The sequence below is a fragment of the Taeniopygia guttata genome, chromosome 37 (assembly GCF_048771995.1).
Source record: "Taeniopygia guttata chromosome 37, bTaeGut7.mat, whole genome shotgun sequence".
Taxonomy (NCBI): domain Eukaryota; kingdom Metazoa; phylum Chordata; class Aves; order Passeriformes; family Estrildidae; genus Taeniopygia; species Taeniopygia guttata.
In genome coordinates this window covers 2829661-2854643 of record NC_133062.1, presented here as the reverse complement: position 1 = coordinate 2854643, position 24983 = coordinate 2829661, and the positions used below count along the sequence as shown (strand labels likewise).

The 24983-nt window shown below is 51.6% G+C and overlaps 1 protein-coding gene across 1 annotated transcript in view; it reads left to right on the top strand.

Moving 5' to 3' along the window:
- The window catches only part of LOC101233471 (uncharacterized), a 509180-nt gene that overhangs the window by 280205 nt on the left and 203992 nt on the right, over nt 1-24983 (top strand). The window lies entirely within an intron of this gene.

Here is a 24983-nt window from a genome sequence, read left to right as displayed (position 1 = left end):
CGAAGCAGAACTTGCTTCAGATTTCCCCACCAGAGGTGGTGTTTCGGGGCTTTGTCGCTCATGAGGTCTCTGAAATGGTGGTGTCTCTCGTGAATAAGGACAAGGTAAGTGCTGGGGGGTGGAGCTGTAAGAGTGTGCTGGAAGAGGAGAGTGGTGTAATTGCCAGAGTGTACAGCAAAGCAAGTTACCTGCTGCAGCACATCCACAAGAAAATGTCTCAGCACCTTTGTTCTGCAAGATGGTGGAAATCTTCTTGTGCTGGGAATTCTCCCTGATTTTGGCCATGTGTTGATGGTATCTATCCCAAAGGAGTTGCCTTCTCTTGAAAGCTCTGGATTGATAGGAATGTTGAGGGCTGTACAGTTCTTACCTGCTTTCATGCTTTGCCTTGAGTGTATGCCACATCCTGTGTTTCCCAGGTTAATCTTGGCTCCTCTGCCTCTCTCAGCCTGTTTGGCTCCCTTTGTGCAGCTCCCAGTCAAAGCTCAGGGTCTGAGCCTTCTCCACTTGATGCTGGAATCACTTTTCATTACTGGCACTGGCACTGCAGGAAGTGTGTTCTGAAAGAGCCCTGGGATCAGGCTGATGTAGCAGAAGCAGCAGGAAGCCTTTAGGTGCCACTTTGGGCTCCTGCGAGGCTTCATCCAGCTCTGCTCAGGATTTCCAAAAGCAGCATGGTGCTCTGCTTTCCCTTTGGCGAACCACAGCACATCCAAAGCCATGTGCTCCTGGAGGTTTTTACCTTCACTTGAAATTGTGATTGTTTTACAGTTTCCCAAGAGAGTTGAGAGGCAAAAAGGTAAAATATGTCAGCTGTTGTGTTCCACTGTAAAGGGGAAAATGGAGACCATTTGCATTTCAGTCAGGGAAACATTTTCTCAAATGAGCCTTGTGCCAAGAGTGAGCTGGTGGCAAGAGACAGGAGGGAGTCAAAATCATCTACTTTAGACTTCTTGAGAGCATTTTGGTGCTCGGGGGTTGATACCTCTGTGCTAGAAAATGCATGTTTGCTGTGTCTGTGTATCCCAGAGGACAGAACCTGGCCTGCTGGCTGCAGGCAGGAATGCCCAGCAGCCCAGCTTGCCTGCACAGGCAGCAAGAACCCCTGGAGAGCCAAGGCTGGCCTTTAATTCTGGAACCACACTGTGAGTCAGTGCTGGTCATGTTTCTCCAGGCAGAAAATGCCTTCGAAGCCCATAGTCAGTAGGCACAGCCTGTCTGTGTTTCTGTCACTTTTGGCCAGCTGATTGCTCTCATGGTTTTATGATTCTTCCTCACTGCTTTACTGCCCATTTAAATTCTCTTTGCCATCTCCTTGTTTTAGGGGTTGTCTTGCTGTGTTCCTTTTGTTTTTCAGGTTTGCTTTTATTCCCAGTAAGGCCAAAGTGTTTGGTCTCCCCTCTTGCTGGTCTGCCTGCATGACTGTATCCCCAGAACTGCCCTACCCAAACCTCATCTGCTAGAAGAGAATTTCTTCCTTCCCCCAGGATAATGTGCTGTTTTGCTTTCAGACAGCACATTCCCCCTCTGGAACACGGCTACTGCGTGGCTGTGTGCAGGCAGGAGCCAGCAGGTTTTTTGGTCTGGCTGAATATGCAGATGACTTGGTTCAAGTGCTCTGTCTCCATCGTGCTGGTGATGACCTGCTTGGCCCTTCCTTCCCACCAGGCACTGCCCTACTGCCCCTGGCCAAAATGCTGGACCCAGAAGGGATTTGGGTTCACCTTCAGGAATGACGTGCCTGTGGCTCCACAGCTGAAAGTGCTTTGGAAAAGGGGTCAAGGAGGGATGTCACCAGGGCATGGACAGGTCTCCTCTTGTCCTGTTTCCACGAGTGGCAAAACAATCGTTTCATGTCTTTCCTGCAGTTGCCTGAGGTGGTGAGGATCTCCATGGAGAGCTCGCCTTACTTCCAGCTGGCGTGCTCCAACAACGCGTACCGTGTTGTGATGCCGGGTGTGCCTGCCCATGTGCGCATCCGCTTCACCCCTGGCAAGGGCAAGGTGAGACTGGAGGAGCCAGAACAGAATTACCCCCAAAGCCGTTGTTTTCCCTGCTCTCCGTGCAGCCCCATTCCATGCTGTGAGCCTGGCTCCAGGCCGTGGGCAGGCAGCCTGCAGCCAGTCACAGCTTGGCTCATGCTGTCAGGCACTGCGCCCAGGCCTGACAGGCTCTGCTTCCCTCCCTGCACATTCCTGAGCATCCCCGAGGCAAGATGCAGGGGAGCAGCGAAAATGACAGAGGGGTGTTGATAGATCTTTGGGCATCTCTAGGTACAGTGGAAGGGATTTCATTGTTATGGAAAACACTAGAGGAACAAAGAGGTCTGAGAGCTTTCCTCCTTCCTGACTGGCAACAGCTTCCCTGCCTCACCCTGGGCTGGAGCAAAGACGGTGCTTTTTCACACCCTCTGTTCTCCAGCCTTGCAGCTGTGCTGTCCCAGAGCACAGCTGACCATGATACAGCTGCAGGGCCAGGGCAGAGGATGTGCTGTGCCCGTGAGCCTGGCCTGGCACGGGCACACTGGGCTCTAGGTGCCCTTAGCCAGCAGGAGGTTGGTGAGCTGCAGGGGACTTGGCCACCTGCCTGAAAGAGCTCGTGTAGGGCAGGCACAACCTGCAGGCAGAGCTGTGACTCCACAGCAGTGACACTGCTGTGCCTCTGCCTTCATGCCTGTCACTGTGGTGGCTCTGTCAGCTGGCACCCATTCCATGCCAAACCTGCTTTTTTGGGGAGGTTTGAACACCGCTGCTGGGGCCCTGGCAAGTCGGATCTCAGTGCTGTGATTTGGAGGCTTGTTCATACAGAAGGGTTTGGGACGTGGCATGGAAGGGGGAAGCCTTGCCGGCAAACAAAGGGAGGCTCTTTCCAACAGCATGCTGCCACCTCTTAGTGCTGTTCTTCCCCTGACTTGGTTGGACAGGCAAAGTTAGAGGGCAGGTCTGAGCCAACCCATGTTTCTGCACCAGGCCAGAGGTGCAGGAGCTCTTTGGGTGCAGCTGGTTTCTCATCTTCTTTTTGTTGCTTACAGTCAGTTTAACACTTTGTTATCTTCTCAGACAGTGGGAATACAGAAACCTAAAGAGGAATGTCCTGTGTTCCCCAGCTCCTTAGAAGGGACTTAGGAATTATTTAGCATCATTAAAATTTAGAGTAGAAATTATGGTGGCGTAAGGCAGTTCTTTGGATGACCCAAGTGACACAAGAGCTTAATGCCACTGAGATAGGTTTTGCAAAGCATACTGGTGCCCTTAAAATGTGACATATTAGTAGAACTTAGCATTCATTTTAAGGTGGAATAGGTAAATCGATGCCCTTGAAGGGTTATAGGAAATGGTTTTTCTTCTGCCATGGGGATGGCACTAAATGTCCTGTGCTGAGCTAGGTTCCTTTCCTGCAGGATTATTCCCACAAGCTCATCTGCACCACTGCAAGGGAAAGGATAGTTGTGCCAATTCAGGCCATTGGTGCCCCAGCTATCCTGGAGTTCCCTGACCAGCTGGACTTCTCGGAGTGTCCGGTCAAGCAGAGCAGCCAGAAGACTCTGCTGGTTCGCAATGTCAGTAAGCGGGCAGCTCGTTACCAGCTGAGCACCCAGAGGTGAGGCTCTGTCCTTGTGCAAAACCCCTTTGGGTGGTACCAGGGCCGGGAATGAGCAACAGAAGGAGCCAGAGCATTGCAGCTGCTGCCCTCTCTTTGTGTTGCAGTCCTTTCTCCGTGGTTCCGGCCACGGGAACTGTGGGCGCTGGTGACACCGTGCAGGTGACAGTGGGATTCCACGCGCTGATGACCGGTGACTATTCGGGGTCTCTGTGCTGCAACACTGGTGAGTGCTGGGCCCTGCACGGGCACAGGACAGTTCTGCACCATGGCTCCCTGTTGTCCCATCCCCCTCCATTCCCTCTAGAGGTCCCTCCCCTGTTCAGCTTTACCCCAAAGAAAACAGAGAACTCCTTGGTGTTTAGGGGGTTGAGAAAGTGGATCCCCTCTAACGGGACTAAGATTTTTGGACGCCCGTTTTGCTGGGAGTTGCTGAGTGGAGGAAGGAGGATCCCGATTCTCCACTACCGTGTGGCTATGCCTGGGTGAAGTTTTGTTTTATTCCTGGGCAGTGCTGTATGTGAGGTGTGAGGTTTCCATCAGACTCTCTCCAATGCAATGTGTTTCTTTCACACCTCTGTCCCGTATGCTGCTTCTCCACTGGCTTGTCACTGACCCTTTTTCTATACTGCCCTTACACATCTATTAGTTTCTGTCTGATAACATTTCCAGGCCCTCGAGTTCCTGTTTGGTGACAAATCAAGACAAATTTTTCCTCGTCCCCATTTCCCAGGCCATTCATGCTGTTGCAAACCTCTCACATCTATCTCCCATGTGATTTCTAGACTGAGGAATCCCAGTCAGTCTTCATCTAGAAGCTGCTCTGTACTTATTAATCTTCCCTTTGTCCCTTTTTTATTTAATCTGAAATGCTCCAGCTTGGTTTTTGAGATCAGAACAATATAAAATATTTCAAGACTGATGCGGCTGTGGGTTTGGGCAGGGAGATGATGATGATTTTCACGGTGTTCATTTTGTAGTGGTTTGTCATATTGCAGAGCCAGGCTGGTTGTGTTTCCTCACCTGTGTCCCCTCGTGCTGTGGGCTGTCACTTCACTTGTTCCTCTGGGCCTCCTTTTGCTGCCCACATGCCCCCAGGCAAAATTGCTTGTCAGCAACAAGGGATCCAAGGGATCAGGAGAGACAGGAGTCCCGTGGGATGCCCAGGGAGAGCCTGGGCAAGCCAGGACTGAACAGGGCTCCTCAGTGTCACCTGAAGGACATTGATGCAGAAATCCCGGGGATCTGAGTGGGTCACCAGAGCACATCTGACAAATCTCACTGCACATACTGTCACCCTGGGGCCAAATCTGCACAAACACTCTCAGAAATAAGGTGTTTAAGGAGGTGCCCAGGACATCCTCATGCTGTACACACAGAGCTGTCAGGATGTGATAAATGGACTGATCCATGGAGCTGCTGACTCAGCTGAAAACTGTGACACTTTCTTCTGTGACCTGTGGTTTGCTTCCATCAGCCAGCTGTTCCTCGTGCTTCCATCAGCCAGTGAGCTGAGCAAAGACTCCCCCTTGCTTTGTTCCAGGTGAAGAAAGTAGCCTCACAGAGCTCCACGCAGAAGCTGTAGAGCTCAACATTGGGTTGAGCACAAATTTCGTGGCGGTTGAGACGACGTTCATCACCATGTCAAACCACAAAACCATGTTCATTGAGAACAGGAGTAACGTCACGGCCCACTTCCAGTGGAAGGCTTTTCCTACCGAGGAAGGAGAGATTCGAGAGAAGAGGAGGTTGGTCTGACATTTCATATCTCATTTCAGTGAGATACATGGCCCAAGACTAAAACTGACGTGTGGCCTCAGGGGGTGTTGGTGCTTTTGAATGGTTTGGGCCAAGTAAACCATGCCTGGCACTAGGGTGTGTGTCCCTGCTGGCTTCAGGAGCTCAGCACTGAGCATTCCAGTTCCACTTAAACTCCAACCAAGGGTGGCATTTTGGGAAGGAAAGGTTGGTTGCAATGACTGGATTTCCTCAAGTTCTCCTTGGGCTTTTGCCTCTCTAATCTTCTTCTTACATGACCTGGCAACATCCTTAAACAGCTCACCCTCTTTCCAAAGGTGCTACACCCTCTTTTTTTCCCTTAGTTCCTTCAGAAGGTCCCTGCCCATCCAGGCTGGTTGTCTTCCCTGCCAGCTTGTCTTTCAGCACACAAGGACAGTCTGTTCCTGTGCCTTCAAGACTTCTTTCTAGAAGTGTGTCCATCCTTCCTGGACCCCTTTGTTTTTAAGGGCTGTTTCCCAGGGTTCTTGCCAAATCAGCCTCTTGAACAGGCCAAATCTGCCCTCCAGAAGTCCAGAGTGAAAGTTTTGTCCATGCCCCTCCTTGTTTCACTGAATATTGAGAACTCTTCTTATTTCACAGTCACTGTACCCCAGACAGTGGTGAAGAGATGAAGTTCATTTAGTTATTAGGGAATTTCCTGGTGATATCCTGTACCTGGGCCCCAGCGAGGCACAGACTTCCCTGTGGAATGGATCCAGTCAATCTACAGGGCCCTCAGCTTCCCTTAGAAGGGAGTCACCTACTACCACTACCCACTACCCTTCTTTTCTTAATTCTTGAGGCTGTGATCTGTCTGACAGACCAAGTGCAGCTGGGAGACTCTCCAGGCAGAATTTTTTCTTTCGTGTCATCTGCCTGACCCTCTGGAGTCAGGCCTCATACCTGTTCTGTCAGGACACCTGGGTAGGTGATGGGAGTCAGGATGGAATTTTATTGCCTCCCCAGGAGAGACCCATTTCCATTCCCCACTGTGTCCTAGGTCTCCTCCTTCTGCCTGATCCCAAGAAGGGCAGAGCTCCTCTGACTCCTGCTCAGCTTCTCTCAGGGTTGGAGGGGTGTAACTCCACCAGTTTATTTCTGTGTCACTCTCCCTGATGCTCCTCAGCCTTTCCACTTCTTCCTTAAGCTCTGCCACTGGGCAGAGCAGATCCTTCAGCTGCTCACACCACACGCAGGTGTCTTCTGCACTTCCTCTGCCATTAACACCAGGCTCAGACCCTCCCTGCAGCCAGGGGCCTGGGCAGCTGTGCCCTTCCTGAGGGGGTCTCTTTGAGTTAGTGCACTCCTGCTAGCAGCAGCAGCAATGGCTTTTCATCATTTCTAAACCATCGCTGGGGAAAAACCCAAAAACATAAAGAAGAAAGAAAAAAAAAAAAAAGGCAAGCACCTCACAACCAGCAAAAAGACACAACCCTCTGCACAAGGAAGGTGGGTGGCTGCACCTTTTGTGCTCAGGCTGCTTGTGCGAGCTGCCACGCAAAACCTGAAAAAACACCAGGCCAAAACTGCCGGGCCAAAACTGCCGGGCCAAAACTGCTGAGCCAAAACTGCCGGGCCAAAACTGCTGAACCAAAACTGCTGGGCCAAAACTGCTGGGCCAAAACTGCTGAACCAAAACTGCCGGGCCAAAACTGCCGGGCCAAAACTGCTGAGCCAAAACTGCTGGGCCAAAACTGCTGAGCCAAAACTGCCGGGCCAAAACTGCCGGGCGAAAACTGCTGGGCCAAAACTGCTGGGCCAAAACTGCCGGGCCAAAACTGCCGGGCGAAAACTGCTGGGCCAAAACTGCTGAACCAAAACTGCTGAACCAAAACTGCTGAACCAAAACTGCCAGGCCAAAACTGCTGAACCAAAACTGTTGAACCAAAACTGCTGGGCCAAAACTGCCGTGGCAAGCCCCTGGTTGCTGAGGGCCAGGTCGCTTGCAGTCCCCAGAGTAATTTTAAATTGCCTGCAAAGGACCAGGAGATTGACCCTTGCCCACCTGAATGGCTTTAGTGCCCTGGGCTTCTTGGTTTTCCACTGTTCTCCATCTCCTTACTCAGCATCTAACTTCCATACAAGCTCTGTGTGTTAACAAAAACCCCATGACCTTCTCTGGCTACTTCCCTGGGCTCTTTATTTCCATTTCTTCCCCACTTCCCTGCCTCAGCCTGGACCCCAGGTGATCTGCTTTGCCCTCAGAAGCAACTAGGTTTCCCCAAAGTAAACTTCAGCCTGGTTGCGGTTTTGTGGGTTTTTCCAATTACATTTGTTTTCATGCCAGTTTGTGTCCTAGACTGCCACCAGGACATTTTGTTCTTCCTTACTTCCAGTCTTAGGCATGGTTGTAGCTCCAAGGCCACTGTCCTGCTGTCAGAGCAGCTTTTGAGATCTCAGAGCTGAGAGGACTTTTTAATGAGAGGACACAGTGCAGGATCCTTTCCCTCTCAGGACATTCTACTACCATGGACTGGGATGGGACCCAAAAAGCTCTGGGTCATGAAAAGGCCTCTTCAGGAGTTTGCTGTCTCCCTCCTGCACAACAAAGTCCCCTCACCTCTCAGAGCTTCTGTTTTCATGCATAAAACCTTGAATGTCACTGAAGGGGTGTGGTGCCTGAATTTATCAATTTCCTTTGGAATTGCTGTGGGATGCTCTTGTGAAAGGCAGAGTAGGGATCAGGGCAGGTCCAAAATGGCAGAAACAAAGAGTGATGCTGGTAACACGTAGCTGCAGCCCAGCTTCGTCTCCCCTTCCCAGGGAAGTCCTGCTCCATGATCTCTATCTGCCTCCCCTGAGCAGCTCAGTGGTAGGAAAATCCACTTGAAGTGCCTGGTTGGTTCTCCCTCAGTTTTGGCAGAGGCTTTGAGGCAGGAAGTTCTCTCTGGCTTTGGAAACATCTCCTGAGCTTGCAGGTGTGGAGTAAAACGACCTGCTGTGCCAGTGAACAGCAAGTTATCCTCTGATCCATGTGGGACCCCATGGCCTGGGGTCAGCCCTTGCTGGGGAGCTGCTGCTGCTCCTCCCCAGGTGCTTGGCCCTCCTGCACTCACACTTCCCTCTGCAAATATGTGGCTTATTAAACGATCTGCTGGCCTTGTCTCTCCTGTGGCTGCAGGCAGTGTCGTTTTCTGCGGCCGTGGTCAGAGATGTCGCAGGAAAACTTAACGGAGGAGGAAACATCAGAGTCAGAGATGGGCTCTTGTGAAGATCACACTGCCCGCCTGAGCAACACGGTCCTGGCGAAGATAGCAAAGGTGCAACAAGACCCCATGCTGTTCTCCGATGACATTTTTTCCATTGAGCCAGTGGTAAGTGATAGCTGAGAACCTCATTTTCCTCCTTCCCCTCTTCCTCTTCCTCCTCCTCCTCCTCCCCCTCTCCCTCCTCCCACCCGGGATGCGGTCACTGGCAGATCCTCAGCTGGCCCGATGTGCTGGGAGGGAGGACATGGAGTTTTGGTGCAGCTGCAGAGCTCCCTGCTGGAAGCATTTCTGCCCTGCAGGCTCAGGGCAGGGCTGGGAGCCTGACAAAGCCGAGCTCTGCTGCCAGGGCTCGAGCTCAAGGGCGCTCTGTGCTGTCCTGCAGTGTCCACAGGGAGCAGTTCTTGTAGGCAGGGGCTCAGCAGAGGGTGTTGGAGCTCTGCCAGTTCACATAGTGACCTCAAGCTTGCCATGGTTAATCATAGAAATGCCCATCCCCACCTGTAAGCACGCCTTGCACTATTTCTGAGTGTCCCTTCCAGTGTCCTCTGAGAGCTTAGACACCAGGGTGAAAGGTTTAAATGGGCCTTTTGAGTTCTCCTGCACACAGGGACAGAAAACCTTTTTCTTTTCTGTTTGTGCAAGCAAACCCCCACATCCTCCCATCAGCCAGAGCCCTGGTTCTGAGTACTGAAGATGTGAGAGATGATGAGTGCCTGGTGTCTGCACAGTGCAAAATCCCTTCTCATCTTGGAGTAAACCCCAGAATAATCCCCACTGCTGCTTTCTTTCAACACAGGTTAAATTAATATTTTTATTTCCAAGGAAGGGGATCATGTTCTCTTCTTGTGAAGAGCCATGAGTGCACAGTGGCAGTTGCATCCCGCTGTAGCTGACAGCAGCATGATGTGACCAAGGGCTTGTGTCAGAGCAGTAGGAACATTGTGGAGAGTGGGAGCTGATCAGCTGAGCACTGAGAGCTTCCAGCAGTGTGCTGAGCTGGGTTTGGAGTGTTTCCTTGGGCTCCTTGTGTTGTTCACTCATCACTATGCTCTAAACTAAGGCTTGCAGGACTGTGGCTGAAAGCAAGAAATGTGAAGTTTGAAGATAAATGTTTTGCTGTCTCTTTCTGTTTTAGGAGGGAGAAATTGGGCCGAATAGTTCGGCTGAAATCAAGGTGACCTTCAAACCCACAGAGGCACTGGAGTACCGAAGTGTGGCTTACTGCAACATCTCAGGTCCAGCTCCTTTCCCCTGCTTCTCTCAGCCTCAGTGCAGCCATGGTGCAAGCCTGAGCCCACTGGGCTCCCCTGTAACTGCTGGGAAGAGTCCCTGGCCAGCAGGGCAGTGCTGGCACATCCCCACTGGCCCTGCAGCTTCCAGGGAGTCTCCTGTGCAAGGCCAGGGCTCAGAATCCTGTGTCTGGGCTCCTGAACCCAGAACAATCCAGGCAGTGCAGGGAGAGGTTTTCCTGCCATGGCTTTGCCAGCATTTCCTCAAAGGCCAAAGAGCTGCAGAGCACAACAGCTTTAGTGAACAAGCACTGAACCCTCTAGGCCACTGACCTCCAGGATGGGTCCATTTGACACAGATCCATCATCAGGGGGTAGGAGCTGAGTTAGAAATGGGCTCTGTGACCCTGGATCGCTCCCACTGCCCAGACACCACCAGACCAGAGTGGCTGAGTCCCGCTGAGCCCAGGGTGTTTGTAGAAGGAGCACCCTTGGCCAGCACCTGCCTCTGTCCCTGTGTGGGAATTGTCACCTTGCAGCTCAGTCTGTGGAAGGAGAACACAATGCTGAGTGCCAGAAGTTGAGGATTTTGGCAACAAAGCCGCGTGCTACTGGGCCAGGTAGTTTGGCAATTGCCAAACTCTGTATGAGCTTTGTGCCTGCACTGAATGGATTTCAGAGCTCCTCTAAGTGCATGGGAAGGACACCACAGAATTATAGGAAGGTCAGGATGGAATGGACCTTAAAGGCCTCTGGGCAGGGACACCTCCCACTAGATCAGGGAGCTCCAAGCCCATCCAGCCTGGCTTTGAACACTTTCAGGGCTGGAACCTCCACAACGCCCCTGGGGAACCTGCTCCAGTCTCTCACCACCCTCACAGTAAAAAATTCCTTCCTAATATGGAACCTAAACTTCCTTTCTTTCAATTTATACCCATTACTGCTTGGCCTGCCACTACAGGACATCAGAGGTGTTTGAAACTCAGCAGACCGGTGGCTAAGATTGGAAACCAGCCCAAGGAATGGGTTAGAAATTGCAAGTCAGCCCCAAGGGATATCTCCTGAGGGAACAGAAGGGTCCATATCTTCTCCTGCAGCATCAGGAGCTGGTGGCATCCAGCTCAGAGTCAGGGACTCTCACTGAGGCAGCCTGGAAACTGCAGTGTAACAGAGGGAATTATTGTACTGAAACGGACATCTCTCCCCAGGCTGTGAGAGCAGGCTGCCCCTGCGCCTCAGAGGGCACGGCAGAGGACCCCTGGTTGAACTGAACTGTCGCACACTGAACCTGGGGAACGTTTCTGTCAACACCCCCCACGTTCGTGAGGTGAGCAGCAGGACTTGGGATGGATCCTGATGGCTCCTGAGGCAGCAGCAAGCCTGGTGGTGACTTACTAAAATATGAATATCGATCTAATATCGATATCCAACTGAGATGGACAAAAATTCTCCAACAGTGTAAAGTTAGAAAGTGCATGTTTATTGCATCATTAGACAATAACTCATGAGAAGGGAAGATTCCACATGTATTTGCATTTTGCTTTCTTGCTGCTGCAGGTGCAGCTGGTTAACCTAGGAGCTATTGATGCTCCCTTCACCTATATCTCCTCACATGCAAACGTGGGCTTCTGCTTCAAGTTTGCACCCAAGGAAGGCATCATTGCACCAGGCGGGACCCAGACGATCCAGGTCTCCTTCGGTGCCACCGTGCTGGGGACATTTGAGGAAGAATTCCAGTTCAGTGTGGCTGGATCTCCTAGGCCTGCAATCCTGACTATCAAGTAAGGACTGTGGGAGCTTGGTGGGCACATCTGTGGCTGTCTCTGGGACATCTCCCTCATTTTGGGGCTGAGCAGAGAAAAAAAGGTTTTTCCTGAGGTTTTGATCTCTGCTTTGATCCTGGAATTGCCTTAGTGTGAGGATGCCTCCTGGCCTGTGTGGGTACCTGGGAGCTGGCACCATCCTCCCTGCAGGGATCTCCCTCTGCCTTGGGCCATGGCAGGCAGTGGGATGGATCAGCTTTGGGCAGTAGCTGCTCTGGGATGTCCCCCTGAACAGCCAGCAAGGCCCCCAGGGCTTTGGAGGTGGGCCAGCCTGGGTGATTCTGCACCAGCAGCAGTGTTTGTAAAAATTCCCATTAATAATCCATCCCAGATGGGCAGCAGCAGCCTCACCTCACCTCTCACAGCCATGCTGTGGGGCACGAGCCGTGCTCTCAGCTCCTGTGCAGAGAGTGCCCTGGGAGCTCCTTTCCACAGCCAGGAGAGGGCTGATGTGGGACACAGGGAAGTGTGCAGCAGGAACTGTCCCAAGGACAGGGGTGTCATCCCGTGGGCTGGTGCCATGGCAAGAGAGAATCCTGGCCCAGCAGAAGGGAGAAGGGCTGAAAACAGGGGAGGCAGAGCTCATTCCTCAGCACCGCAGCAGCATGAGGGCTTGTCCCTGCTAGCCTGAGCCATGTGCTGCTAGGATCGTGTAGGGTCAGCAGGAGAGCTGATGCTGGCTGCTCTGGAGCTGTGGAGCTGGGAGCTGCTGTTGGGAGGCACTGGGTCAAGGCAGTGAAGGAATGAAAGCAAACTGCAGTCGATTATACCAACGAGATAAGGGAGATGGGTTAAAAAGAACAAGAAAGTTACTACTTAGCAAGAGAAAAGTTGTGAGTAGGTCTGCCCATAGTAGACAAACAAGTATGCTGGCTTTGTTTTTAGAGGAAAAGTGCTGTTTTTTTACTTTGGAAATCAAGAGGGAACATTTCACCATCAAATAATTGTTTCTGCTCAGTCCCTCCCCCGAACTGCTCATGGGATGTTATTGCATAAGCAGCTTTGTCCTTGAGCAAGGGCAGGTGTCTCTTGTTGGGAGGTGTAGAGCAGAGCCAGTGGCAGTCCTGGGAATACAACAGAAGGCACAGCTGGTCCTTGATTTTTAACCAAAGGGCAGAGTGGGCATCGATTGGCATCAGCCATGAAATAAACTCATGATGTTGTGCAGCTTCAAGTGCTGATTTCAGTGGATGTTGTGGCTTTTGGAGCCTGTCTGCTGAGTTTAAGGACAGGTGAGGTGGTGTGCTAGATTCAGGACACCCCAGTTTGGTTGTTTAAGCTATTGCTGTTGGCTGTGCCAGCTGGTGCACTGGTGACAAGCTGGTCCTTTCCTCCAGGATTCATCTGTCCACTGTGTAGAACTGTTGCTGCTCTTTTCAGAGGGTGTTTGGGGCTCCCTTGGCTTCATGTCTCAAAACTCTGTAATGATTGTGTGGGTCAAAATCTCCTGAGAAAGCTCCTCCATGGGAGCAGCAGTTGCAGCTAGGGAGTAGCAAAGCAGGAACAGTTACAGAAGTTTGTGGGGACACCTTTATGTCCATCACGTTACAGATGGGGAAACTGAGGCAAAGAGCCATGTCTGGGTGTGTGTTCAGGGTCCTTCATGGGCCCACCAGCAACCAGGGGGCTTTTCCTGCCTGCCCTGTGCCCAAAGCCCCATCGGTGGCTGTTGGCCGCTGGCCACTTGGCTTTAGCTGCCTCCTGTCCGCAGGGGCACTGTGCTGAGCACGTGGCGGGGTGTTGATTTCAAACCTGCCCTGACACCAGGTTTTACAGCCCCGAGCCACGACAGCCAGACCTCTGCTTTAATTCCCTTTAACCAAGCCATCTCCTCCTCTGTCATTGCCACGGCAGGGGCAGTGTCACCGCACCGACTTCACTCTCGGACACCATTAAGCTCAACTTGGAGGACATCTCCTCTGGTGAGTGTTCCCTGGGCTGGGACACAGCGTGGGGGATCTGTGCCTTCCAAAACGGAGCACTGGAACATAAAAGCATCCCTCAGTCATGGTCTGCCACAGCAGCCTCTTCAGGGTGTGAACTCCAGGGCTGCCGGGTGTGAGATTGAATAGAACCAATAGAATAGAAAGACAGTATTTTTGCCACTGTGAGATCAAATAGAACCAAGGAAAAAAAAGTCAGTATTTTCTGGTGTCCCTGTCCTGGTTTAAAAGGCAGATGTCTGCCAAGGGAGGCAGGAATCTTCCTGGAATGGAAAGATGACCCCTTCCTTCCAAATTATTATACCTTTGAATTACGGGGCTTCCAGGCAAAAATATGGGAAAGGGAATAACAATTCTTTACTGGAATATATCGGCACAAACAACAACACAGTAACAGAAGTTTCCACGGGAGGGAGGGAGGGAGGGAGGGAGGGAGGGAGGGAGGGAGGGAGGGAGGGAGGGAGGGAGGGAGGGAGGGAGGGAGGGAGGGAGGGAGGAAGGAAGGAAGGAAGGAAGGAAGGAAGGAAGGAAGGAAGGAAGGAAGGAAGGAAGGAAGGAAGGAAGGAAGGAAGGAAGGAAGGAAGGAAGGAAGGAAGGAAGGAAGGAAGGAAGGAAGGAAGGAAGGAAGGAAGGAAGGAAGGAAGGAAGGAAGGAAGGAAGGAAGGAAGGAAGGAAGGAAGGAAGGAAGCTTTCTTGAGCTGCTTCTTCCTCACCCTTATCACTGCTGAGGCACTTGTTAAGTTGCCTTTTGAATAAATGAAACAAGAAAGGCAACAGTAATCACAGTGACCAGAATGGGTGTGAACTCATGTCACTCACTGTTTATGTATTTTGAATACAATGGGAGTGTTGGCAGACTTAACAGGGAATTTTGCAGCTTGAATTTTCAGAGTAAATGCTCGGTCTGGGTGCACACTCGTCCCTGAGAGATAACTGGTGCTGGTTTGAGGCGGGCGAGGGAGCTCCTCCCCATCAGAGAGAGAGAAGCTTGCAGTGTTCAGCAGGGCTAGAGTGGGCATTTTCAAGGCTGCAGTCTGGAATCAGTGTCAAAGGGAACTAAGTGACAATTAATTCCTCGTGCAGCTTCTCAGTGAGCTGTAGTTCAAATAATAAAGAACTAAACTCCAATCACACTTTCATCCTACCAGGATATTCACACCAGGAGTCATGCCATGATTGATGCCTAAATGGACATTTGTGTCCTTTTCCTAGGCTCTCCCAACACCAAGACCTGTTGCCTCACTGACACCTCCCCAGTGTTCCATGATGGCCTTTGGAGAAAAAACTGCTTCCCAAACCTGCAAATCCAGCCCAGCACGCTGGAGTTCGTGGGTGGCACTGAAGAAGTGCGCTCTCTGGAGATGACCAACTGCAGCCCTCTTCTCGCCAAGTACCACTGGTCACTCTGTTCGGACAGCCAGGCGGACAAGCTGGGGTATGTGCACCTTTGCCCTCTCCTTGGAGCTCTTCTTCCTGGTGCCCTGTTTGTACTTGGCAAAGAACAAAGCTGTTGGCCTAGGATCTGACAGACTGCTTCTGGCTTTCCTTGTTCAAATAACACTGACCAGCTGTGGCCAGCCTGGATGGTCCGAGAAAAGGTTTTCCACCAATTTGGTGCTGCCTAGCCCCCATAGGGGTTTCCCCTGGGAAGGAAAGCTGGGGTGAAAGCTGCTTTCTCAGACCTCTGTGGCCTGAGGCAATGTCACCTTGATGAAGGGCTCCTAGTGCCAGCTGCACAGTGCTGCTGGAGCCCCTTCTGGCCCCTCTGCTTTGGGATGGGTCCTCTCTGCAGGAGCTGCTCTCTGCTCCTTGCCTCCCTCCCTTGTACTGTGCTGCAGGATGCCCAGAAAGTCCCAACACCAGAGAAAAGCTACCTGGTGCCTGGGCTGATGCTGAATGTCTGTTAGCTTCCCTTTCCTTCTTTGCTGAGACAACTCTTTAAGTGCCAGGATGATTTCCCTCCCAGGGGTCAGCTTTCAGCAGACACCTTGGATCTTCACTCCCTTTTTTTGTGACCCGTTACTCGTTTTGACTTTTCCCCTGCAACATGTCCCTGGTGGGTTTTGTCCTGTTTGACAGCAGGACTTGTTCATCACATCATCTCATATCCCTGCCTCCCTCAGAGTTTCTGCTTTAGAGTGAAAAATGTCGTTGTCTGGGCAACTGGGAAGTTGCTTCAAACCATTCATGAAAACTAAAGACAGTGGAATAGATGATTAGGGATCTTTTGGGGGTTATGACGAGACTGCCCCTCACCCAGAAATTAAACCCAGCCTTAGGTAGCAAGCTACAAAGCTAAAGGCAGTGATTCCTTGGGGAGCAGGTCATTACAGGCCCTGAATGCCTGTCTGGGGATGGAGCATCCAGGTTGTGTTTGACTGTGTGGGGAGCACTTGCAGCTCAGCAGGGTGACAGGCAGGCACAGCTCGACTGTGTCCCTCGCGTGGCATTAGAAACACAAGCAGAGTTACCCTAGGCACCTGCTTCAATTTAAAATGGGGAATGTGACCTGAGTCACCTGGGAGTGTTGGAAAATATCAACCAACCCCCCCCAACACTGTCAGGGAATCATTCCTGATAAATACCTGGTGGAGCTGCAGAGGTTCTGGCACTGGGCACTGGGGCTTGCTGGGCTGGCTCCTCACTGGCCGGGTCTGCCCCTCGGTGCCTCAAACCCCACCTTTCTGCTTGCCTTCTGTGTCTTTCCCTCTCCCACTTCTTGCATCCCCACAAGCTGTTAATCCCTGTCCTCTGTAGGTGCTCAATGCAAGCAGTTGCAGCTGCTGCACTGCTGCTGCCTGGGCGTCATCCCTGGGCTGCCTTTAGAACAGACCTGCTCCAGCCTGGATTGGGAAGGGCTGGATCAGACCATTTCTCAGTTCAGCACTCCAGCACCCACCCAGGGGCTGCATCCTGAGCAGGAGCTGCTCGTGCAGGTGTCCCTCCCTCCTCCCTCCCACTGCAGGTCCCTGTTCACATTTCTGTTGTTTTCCAGGTATAAGCTTAACCCACCTAAATTCAAACCCCAACCACCAAAGGAGCAGAGAACCTCCCATTTGGATTGCTCAGCATACAGAAGGAGATACAGGATTATAAAGGAGGAGGTAGACAGTGCCCTGAAAGAAGCACGGGATTTTGCCCAATCTTTAGGAACAGAGGTAGATTGTTTTTGTACACACACTGCTTGTGTTGTCTCCCCAGCTTGCCACTGACAAGTCACGCTCGTGCTGACCTCCCTTTTTGCTGCCCTGCTGTCCTGTGCCCCTGTGGGTTGGGCAGCAGGGCCCGTGGCTGGGTATGGGGTGTGTGGGAGGGAGAAACAGGAGAGTTTTCCTTGGAGAAGCTCACTCAGATCCTACAGACCTGTGCTGAGTGTGGGATTTTTGGGCCTGGTTTTCTTCACAATGTAAGATGGGACTTTTATCTGCATCATCATGGTAAGAGCTCCAGCTTCCTTCCCAGAGCAAGCTGTGATGAGTCCTGATCTCCATGTACCCTTTTCCCAGCCCAGCCAGACTACCTGTTTCCAGGTGTCTGCTCTCACCCGAGAGCTGGTATTGCACTGGTGGCCCTGAAGTTATCTTACAAACTGAGATTTTGCAAAGTGGCTGTCTCTTCCTCCTGGCATAGAAAATGGCTTGTTTTTCAGGTGCCACCACAAACTCCTGGACCCCCCCACCTGCCACTGGAGCTGGCAGGAATCACGTCCTCCGTGGATGCACCTCACACTCCCCTCGAAGCGGAGGAGGTAAGAGGGAATCTGTCTCACTTGCCCATTGCCAGCGTGGCAAGCAGGGCTGTAGCTCCCAGTCCCACTGGTGGCCCCCAGCACTGCCCACAGAGGGGCCTCACGTCCCTCCAGGCCCATACAAAGTGCTGCTGGACCAACTGGGTGTTGGCGGGGCCGTGCAGGACATGCTGTAGGGCTGCCCAAGGACGCTGTGCAGCACCTATGGAGGGCATTGCTCCCCCTGGACCTCGTCAGGTGGTCCAGAGGAAATTTTTGCAGGAGCTTTTGCTGTAGCACCTGGAGAAAGCAGGCTACAAATCAGAGAGAGGGGGAAAAGCCTCAGGAGTCAGATGAGCGGGGCTGGAGTCCTTCCCTGAGCTCCCTGAGCTCCAAGAGCTCTCACTCTGAGTCTCCTCCTTTTCTAAAAGCAGTAAGAAATGCTTTTTAAAGGCATGTTGTGCATCAGAGAGAATTTCTACTGCCAGAAGACATCCCAGTTCACTTTAATGTAGTGTATTAATTAGCGCATTGATCCGTGAGTATGGGAGAAGATTTTCCCCATGGTCCCTCCACTGGTCAGTGGCATGGATGCAGAATGAGGTTAGGGTGATTTTGGCTGTGTTTGGGAAATAGGCCCCTCCAGGTACAGCTGCACTTTGCTCCAAGATGCTCTTCTGCACCCATTTCCATGCTCAACACCTCAATCTCTCCTGTCCTCCATCCAGGCTTTCAGTATCCTGCCGCTGTCAGGTGTGCTGCAGCCAGGAGAGAGCCAGCAGGTCTCCTTCACCTTCTCTGGCCGCCGTGACATCCTCGGCAGCGTGAAGGCGCTGTGCTGTGTGGAGGGAGGCCCCACCTACGAGGTGGAGCTGATCAGCTCACGCCTCAGCTACTCCCTGAGCTGCTGGGAGATCAACTGTGGCCCTCAGGTACCACACACAGCCCCTGGCACGGCTCCTTGCCCTGGAACCACGGCCAGCGGGTTCCTGCCCACCTCGGCCCAGGGCTCCCTCCCCTCCCCAGCCCCTTTGTTGGCTCTGGGGCTTGGAAGTACAACCTTTGAGGGACACATCTGGCATCCAACCTGGTTTAAAATAGCCATCTCCAAAAATGTAGGGAGTGCCTCTTTTTCTGGGTACCTAAGACTGCCTCCTGGGGCAGGCAGGGTCCCAGTGGGGATGCCCTGGGGGTCATGTCCCTGAGGCATCCCTCTGCTGATCCACGCCTAAAGCCTGACCTCCAAGGAGATGCTCGTCTAAAGCTCCTGCTTAATCCACAAATAATCAAGGGAAGAAGTTGCGCTTCCAGTCGCTAGAGTTGGAGAGACTGTCCTAGAATAATCCCCACTTTCCAGCTGAAAGCCCACAGATATTTCCAGCTGCTGGCCCTGTCTGTGTTGCCCTGTGTGACTCCCTTGTTGCATGTGTGTTGCTTGACAATAGTTGCATGCCTTTTCTCCTGGAATGCCTCAGTGCTGTCTCTGTTTCTCCTGGCTGTTGGTGACCCCTCAGAGTGCAGAGGGCCTGTGTCCCCCGGTTCATTTATTGCTGGCCCTCACAGGGTTGTTACCACACCTCTGTGTGCTGCCAGAGCTCCCTGGTCCTGCGCAGGTACCCTGTGCTGGGGGTTCCCCAGGTTCCCAAGTGCCCTTATCTCCTCCCTGGTCCCTGCTCCCACAATGTGTCTGCTTCCAAGCCCAGGAGAGAGGAAGGAGATTCCCAGCAGCAGGCCTGGGTCTGTAACTTCCCGCTCCCGTGCCTTCTCTCCAGATATTTAATGAAATTGGTCACAGCACGGTCACCCTGGAGAACACTGGCAGGACTGAGTTCACCTGGGTGCTGAAGCCTAACGCTCGTGACCAGCGTCTGCCTGGTGTGTTCCTGGTCAATCCCACCACTGTAAGTAGCACAAGTGACGGACCCCAGCCCTGTGCCAGGTGGCCCAGGAGAGCGTTGAAGGGAAAAAGGAGGGGGAGAAAGGGGGAAAAAAGTCAGAGGGGAAAACCCAAACCCAGCCATGAGAGGGAGAGAGAGAGAGCTGTAAGCAATTTCTGATAGGGGTAGAGAAGGTCAAACAAGGGCGCTCCTGATAGAGTCCCCACGGCCTTGGCTGGTGGGTGGCTCTGCTGTCAGAGGCAGAAACCAGCAGGAGGCATGAATGTGTTGGTCACTGTCCTGTCCTGCTGTCAGGGGAGCAGAGGAGAATTCTTTTTGGTAGATTTCTCGGATGAAAATAAGGCACAAATGCAGGAAGTACTGTATCTGAAAACTGTTTGTTGATAAACAGAGGGTATGGTCCCGACCAGAAGGGGATGGAAAAGAGAGCAGAGAGAGAAAATGAGAAACGGAGAAAGTAACAGAGGTCAGGGACAGAGCATTACTGCTGGAACCCTGGGACGCTCCGTCGGCGTCCTGCTGGGCAGGTGGAGCAAGTGTGCTGCCAGCTGCACGGTGAAAAACACGTTCCCTCTCCTGTGAACTTGTAAAAAGTTTAATAAAGGACAATAGGAGATAAAGACCACAGAGCAAAGGTTATAACAGCCGGGTGCATCTTGGCACTCAGCCAGGAGCACACTGTCACCTTCGGGGATACCCCTAAAGTGCCTTTTCCATTACATCAGCCTGTTGCATATTCATAGACTCTTTTGCATAGTAAACTTTTTCCCTAAACTAGTTTACATGTTCTAAGAATTGCTTAGCATGGCTCCTCCTTGGATCTGCCCTTTTTGGAGCGTGCCTATTCCTTGGCTGCGGTTTTAGTCCTTTTTTGTCATCATCTTCAGTTTTGGCCCCAGCCCAGGCTGCCTTCAGACGGTGAGTGCTGATGGTTGGCAGAGCTATACAGGTGTCTTCTTCATATGTTCACTGGATGCCATCCCATGCAAGCAGGCACTTTAACCCAAGCCCATTATATCAGCTATTTCACTCAGCTTAATTAACAACAGAAATAAAAACGATATCTTTATAACTAAGTTACTTTAACACGACACATATAAGATCAATGTTCATGTTTTTCATGGAGACAGCAGAGCACCAGCTTGCCCTGGTGAGAGGGGAAGCGGCGACAGCAGGGTAGACAGACAGGGAAGAAATGGCTCTGTAGGGAGCCAGGCCCTCCAGGTGCTCCCAGCCCAACAAAAACCCCAAAAATGGCAGGGAAAAACTGGCAGTGCTTTTATAGGCTAAGATTCCTCCTGTCATAGATACATATTATAACATTGGCTTTTTGCAAATAATAATATCAAAGCAATGTGACTCCCCTGTGCAGGAAATGCTCTGAGTCTATGTTGTAGAAGGCTGAATAATTGCTTTATTATATCATCTTATAATATATTGTACTAGAACTATATCATACTAAAAAATACTGAAGAAAAACCTGTGACTGTCTGCAGATAGTCCAGCTTTGACCCAATTGGCCAATCAATCCAAACAGCCATCACCGGTGTCTAATTAACAAATCCCTCCTCAGTAAACAATCTCCATAACACATTCCACATGTGCAAACAACAGGAGCAGCGAACAGAGAGAAGAATTGTTTTCTTTGAGCTTTCTCACTGCGTCTCACAACTTCCCAGGAAAAATCCTGGGAGAGAGAATCATGCCTCTCTCTGTTCAGAGAATGTGAATCCACATATAAAATGTGGATTTTATATGTGTGGTGTTAAAATAACTTTGTTATAAAGATACAGTTTGTATTTCTGCTGCTGGTTAAGTTAAGACATGGCAGTGAAATAGCCATGCTTGTGTTAAAATGCCTGCTTGGATGGGATAACACCCAGTGAACACAGGATGAGGACAGCTGTACAGATCTGCCAACCATCAGCACTCACCGTCTGCAGGCAGTGAGGACCAAGGCCCAAACTGGAAGCGATAAAGAGAAGGAGCCAAAACCCAGCTAAGAAACACACACGCCCTAAAAAGGCAGAACCAAGGAGGGGCCATGTAAAATGGTTCCTGGAATGTGTAAACTAGTTTCTGGAAATACATAAGGACTATGAATATGCAACAGCCTGGTGTAATGGAAAAGGTATTTAAGGGGTGTCCCGAAGGTAACAGCGTGCTCCTGGCTGAGTGCCAAGATGCACCCGGGCCTAACAACCTTTGCTGTGGTCTTTGTCTCCTATTGCCCTTTATTAAACTTTTTACATTTTCACAGGAGAGTGAACATGTTTTTCACACTCCCATAACTCAGCCCTTTCAGGAAGACTTGGTCAGGCAGGCAAAGTTTTCTTGGGCTTTGGGGTCTGCCCTCCTCCGAGGGGGAGGTCGCTGGCAGCCCCCAGACACGGAGCCTGCCTGCATTGTCTGCCACCAACCTCCTTTACGCGTGGGATGAGTTAGGGCTCCCAGCACGTGGACAGCCCATATTGTAGTTTTTCACCCCATGTCAGAAAATGGATTTATAGCCTATGCTGAGGTATGACTAAAAATCTAATTGGTTCCTCACAGTCACTCTGGGGACCCTGACGGCTGAGATCTCAGGCTGTGCTGGCACTGGAGCGTTTCTGAGGGTCACCTTACCCAGGGCATGATCACACAGGACATTGTCCTTGGCCCTGCCTCCCCACTGCCAGCTAAGCACCACTTCCATGTCCCTTACTAGGCTTGCTGCTCCCTGCCTTCTCCAGCCCTGCTGCTGTGCATCAGCTTTGTGGGGCAGTGAGGGGGCCAGGGAGCGGGGCTGGAAGAGCAGGGAGAAAGATTAGCAGCATCCCACCACTGCCCAAGCCTCTCAGTCCTGCCTGGATGTCTTTGAGCCGAAGCAGCACTCCTGCCTTTGTCCCTCCTTGCCGTGGGAAGCAATTTGCTTTCCCATTTCTGCATGCCTGAATCCTCCAAGGGACGAGAGGAGCTGCTGGCCCTGCTGAGAGCAGGGGCTTCCCTTCCCCAGCGGCAGCAGAAGAAGTTGTTTTTGTTGAGGCAGGCTCTTGCTGGCAGAGGGCAAAGCCTGTTAGCATCAGGGCTGTGCTCGCATCAGGCTGTGCTGGGGCTGCAGCCTTGTGAGCCCCGGGGAGGACACACGGTGCCCTTTTGGGTACAGGGAAGGTAGAAGGTGTGAGAAACAAAGGCCACTCCTCAGTTAAAATTAAAAAAAAGTTATTAAGAGACAATTGGGGACAAAGTCAATAAAGCAGAAGTAACAGTGCTGGGTGCTTAGCTGCAGCCACAGGCACACCAGTCAACCCAGCAACACCCCTTATCTCCCCTGGGTATTGCATCAGCCTAATACATATTTACAAATGGTTAGATATATTCAAAAATTTTAACATAGTTCCTCCTCCGTACCACCTTTTTGGAGCATGTGCAGTTGTCCTAGTGGTGGTCATTTGTTACTTTTCAACATATTCAACAGGTTTCCATTGCTTCACTATTAAATGTTCAATTTAATATTATATATATGTTATAAATTAATATATTTATATGTGTATGTTATATACTTTTTATATCTTATATATTAATATATAAGTGTAATATTAATGGTATAATTTAACATTATATAAATGTTAAATGTTAATATTACAACAACTCTTCACCAACATTAGTATCACAACACAACATTTGCATGAAAAGAACTCTAAACTTTAGCAGAACTTCTTTTACAGAAGTCAACATTATAAACCACATTGTATTTAAGAGTTGTGAAAGCCAACACTGTAATATATTTATCACGAAGGTGGTGTGGTCCGATGGTTTATTCCAGATGAGAGTCTGTCTCCTCAGCCTGTCTGTCCCCTGATCCCCCATCAAACACTCTGATGCATTCCCTCCCTCTTCTCCTGTCCCTGCAGGGCTCCATTGCACCTGGCAAGAAGCAAGAGCTGGAATTCTCTTACATGCCGGGAATACCAGGAGCTTTCACCAGGATTTACCAGCTTAAAGTGGATGACCTGGACCCAAAAAATATCCTCCTGAAAGGAGAAGCGTGCTGTCCCTTGATCAGCGTGAACCTGCCCTGGAACACCACAGGTGGGCACAGCCTGTCTGCCCCCAGGAAGGGCCGCTCTGGTTTTGTTCCCCACCGTAAGCCCATGGGGCAGCTCATGCCAACCCCCACCGAGCCTGGAGGCCTGCAGGACTCCCAGGCCAACTCAAGCCCCCCTGGTTGCTTCATGAATCGTGAGCAGAGGATGCCATGTGGGCTTTGTCCCAGGAGCCATCCTGCAGATCTTGCCAGCACATCTGGCAGGGTCCTGAAGGATGGTGGCGAGAGTGAAGGGCTTGGGAAAGCTGTAGGAGAGGCTGGCAGGGCTTCTGGCAGGGTTGGATTTGTGTGACATTGCCGAGGATGAGATGCTCCTCGGTGGGGAGGGAGAGAACGTGAGGATTCAGCGAGGAGCAGCAGCATTCACTTCCCATAGTGGGCTTGAGGGATTTCTTCCTGGAAGAAACCAGTGTTGGGAGGCAGGGACTTCCCAGCTGAAATGGGACTGGCACTTTGCTCACACTTCTCTTTGCGGACGTTTTCTTCCTTCAGAAAATGAAAAATATGAGAAGTTACTGAAAGAGACTGTAAAACCCCTGCAACAGTACAGTCAGAGGAATAAATCAAAAGTTGTTCAGAAGACTCAGAGCCTGAAGTCTCAGACTCTGAAAACTCAGACTCCAAAGACTCAGACCTCGGAGACTCGGGATGCGAAGCCTCAGGACCTGAAGCCCCGTTTGCTTGGCTCTGACATGGTAGTAAGAACAGCTGCAGCCCCGTTTGGCACATGCCACCTTCTCCGTGTCACCTGAGCCCCTTGCAGCCCACAGCAGCTCCCCAGTGCCCTGATGGCACCTGGGACCTCCCTGCCCACCTACAACCTTGTGTCACCTCAGCATTGCCCCTAGGGCTGCCACTCTGGTCATGGTCTCTTCTGGGGCTGCATCAACTTCCCGGCTACCCCAGGGAGAGGTCCTGAAGGCCATGCTCCAGGGATGGAGTTGATGGTGCTTTGAAGGAGATGCAGGTCATTGCTGGGGAGTTTGTTGGTCCCAACCCAAGCCCTGCCAGAGTTACAGACCTTAACAGCGGCTGCTGATTGTGCCCTGGGGCTGTGCTGGTGGTGCTCATCTCCAAGAGGCACCAGCTTGGTCCTGGTTCCCTTTCAAGACAGTTTTTGTCCAAGCTGCCTTGGTACTGGCTGGGAGCAGGCAAGTGTCTGGAGCTCTGGAAGGTTCCTGGCTGGTCTGTCTGCCTGGCCAGAGCAGCTTTGCTAATAATCTGGGTAGGCAAAGATGCTGGAGTTACTTACCTGGAAATGAGGTCCTGGCTAAGAGAGCAGGGGGTGTCACAGACTCTGAGCAGCTGGACAGGAGGACCCCACACCCCCTCCCAACAAGAGCAGGGTGGGATCCTTTCTCAGGTGCAAGCTGGGCCTTGGGAAGGAGCTTTGCTAACCAGGCACTTTTTCCCTTTCCCCAGCCAAACACTCAGCTGCAGATAAAGACGATGAGGATGCTGATAAAGAAGGCTGCTCTGGAGCGGCTGAAAAGGCTCACATACCATCTCCCAAAGAGCAGGTTTCCTACCAAGCAGCTACGCCAGAGTCTTTTCAAGTGAGTAGGGACTCCCATCCCCATCCCCAGGTGCCCCATGGGGAACACCCAGCCATGTCCCCTTCTCCTGAGAGCTCCTTGGGCCTGCAGAGCTGGGAACAGCCTGGACTTCAGAAGGGGTCTGGTCCCGGT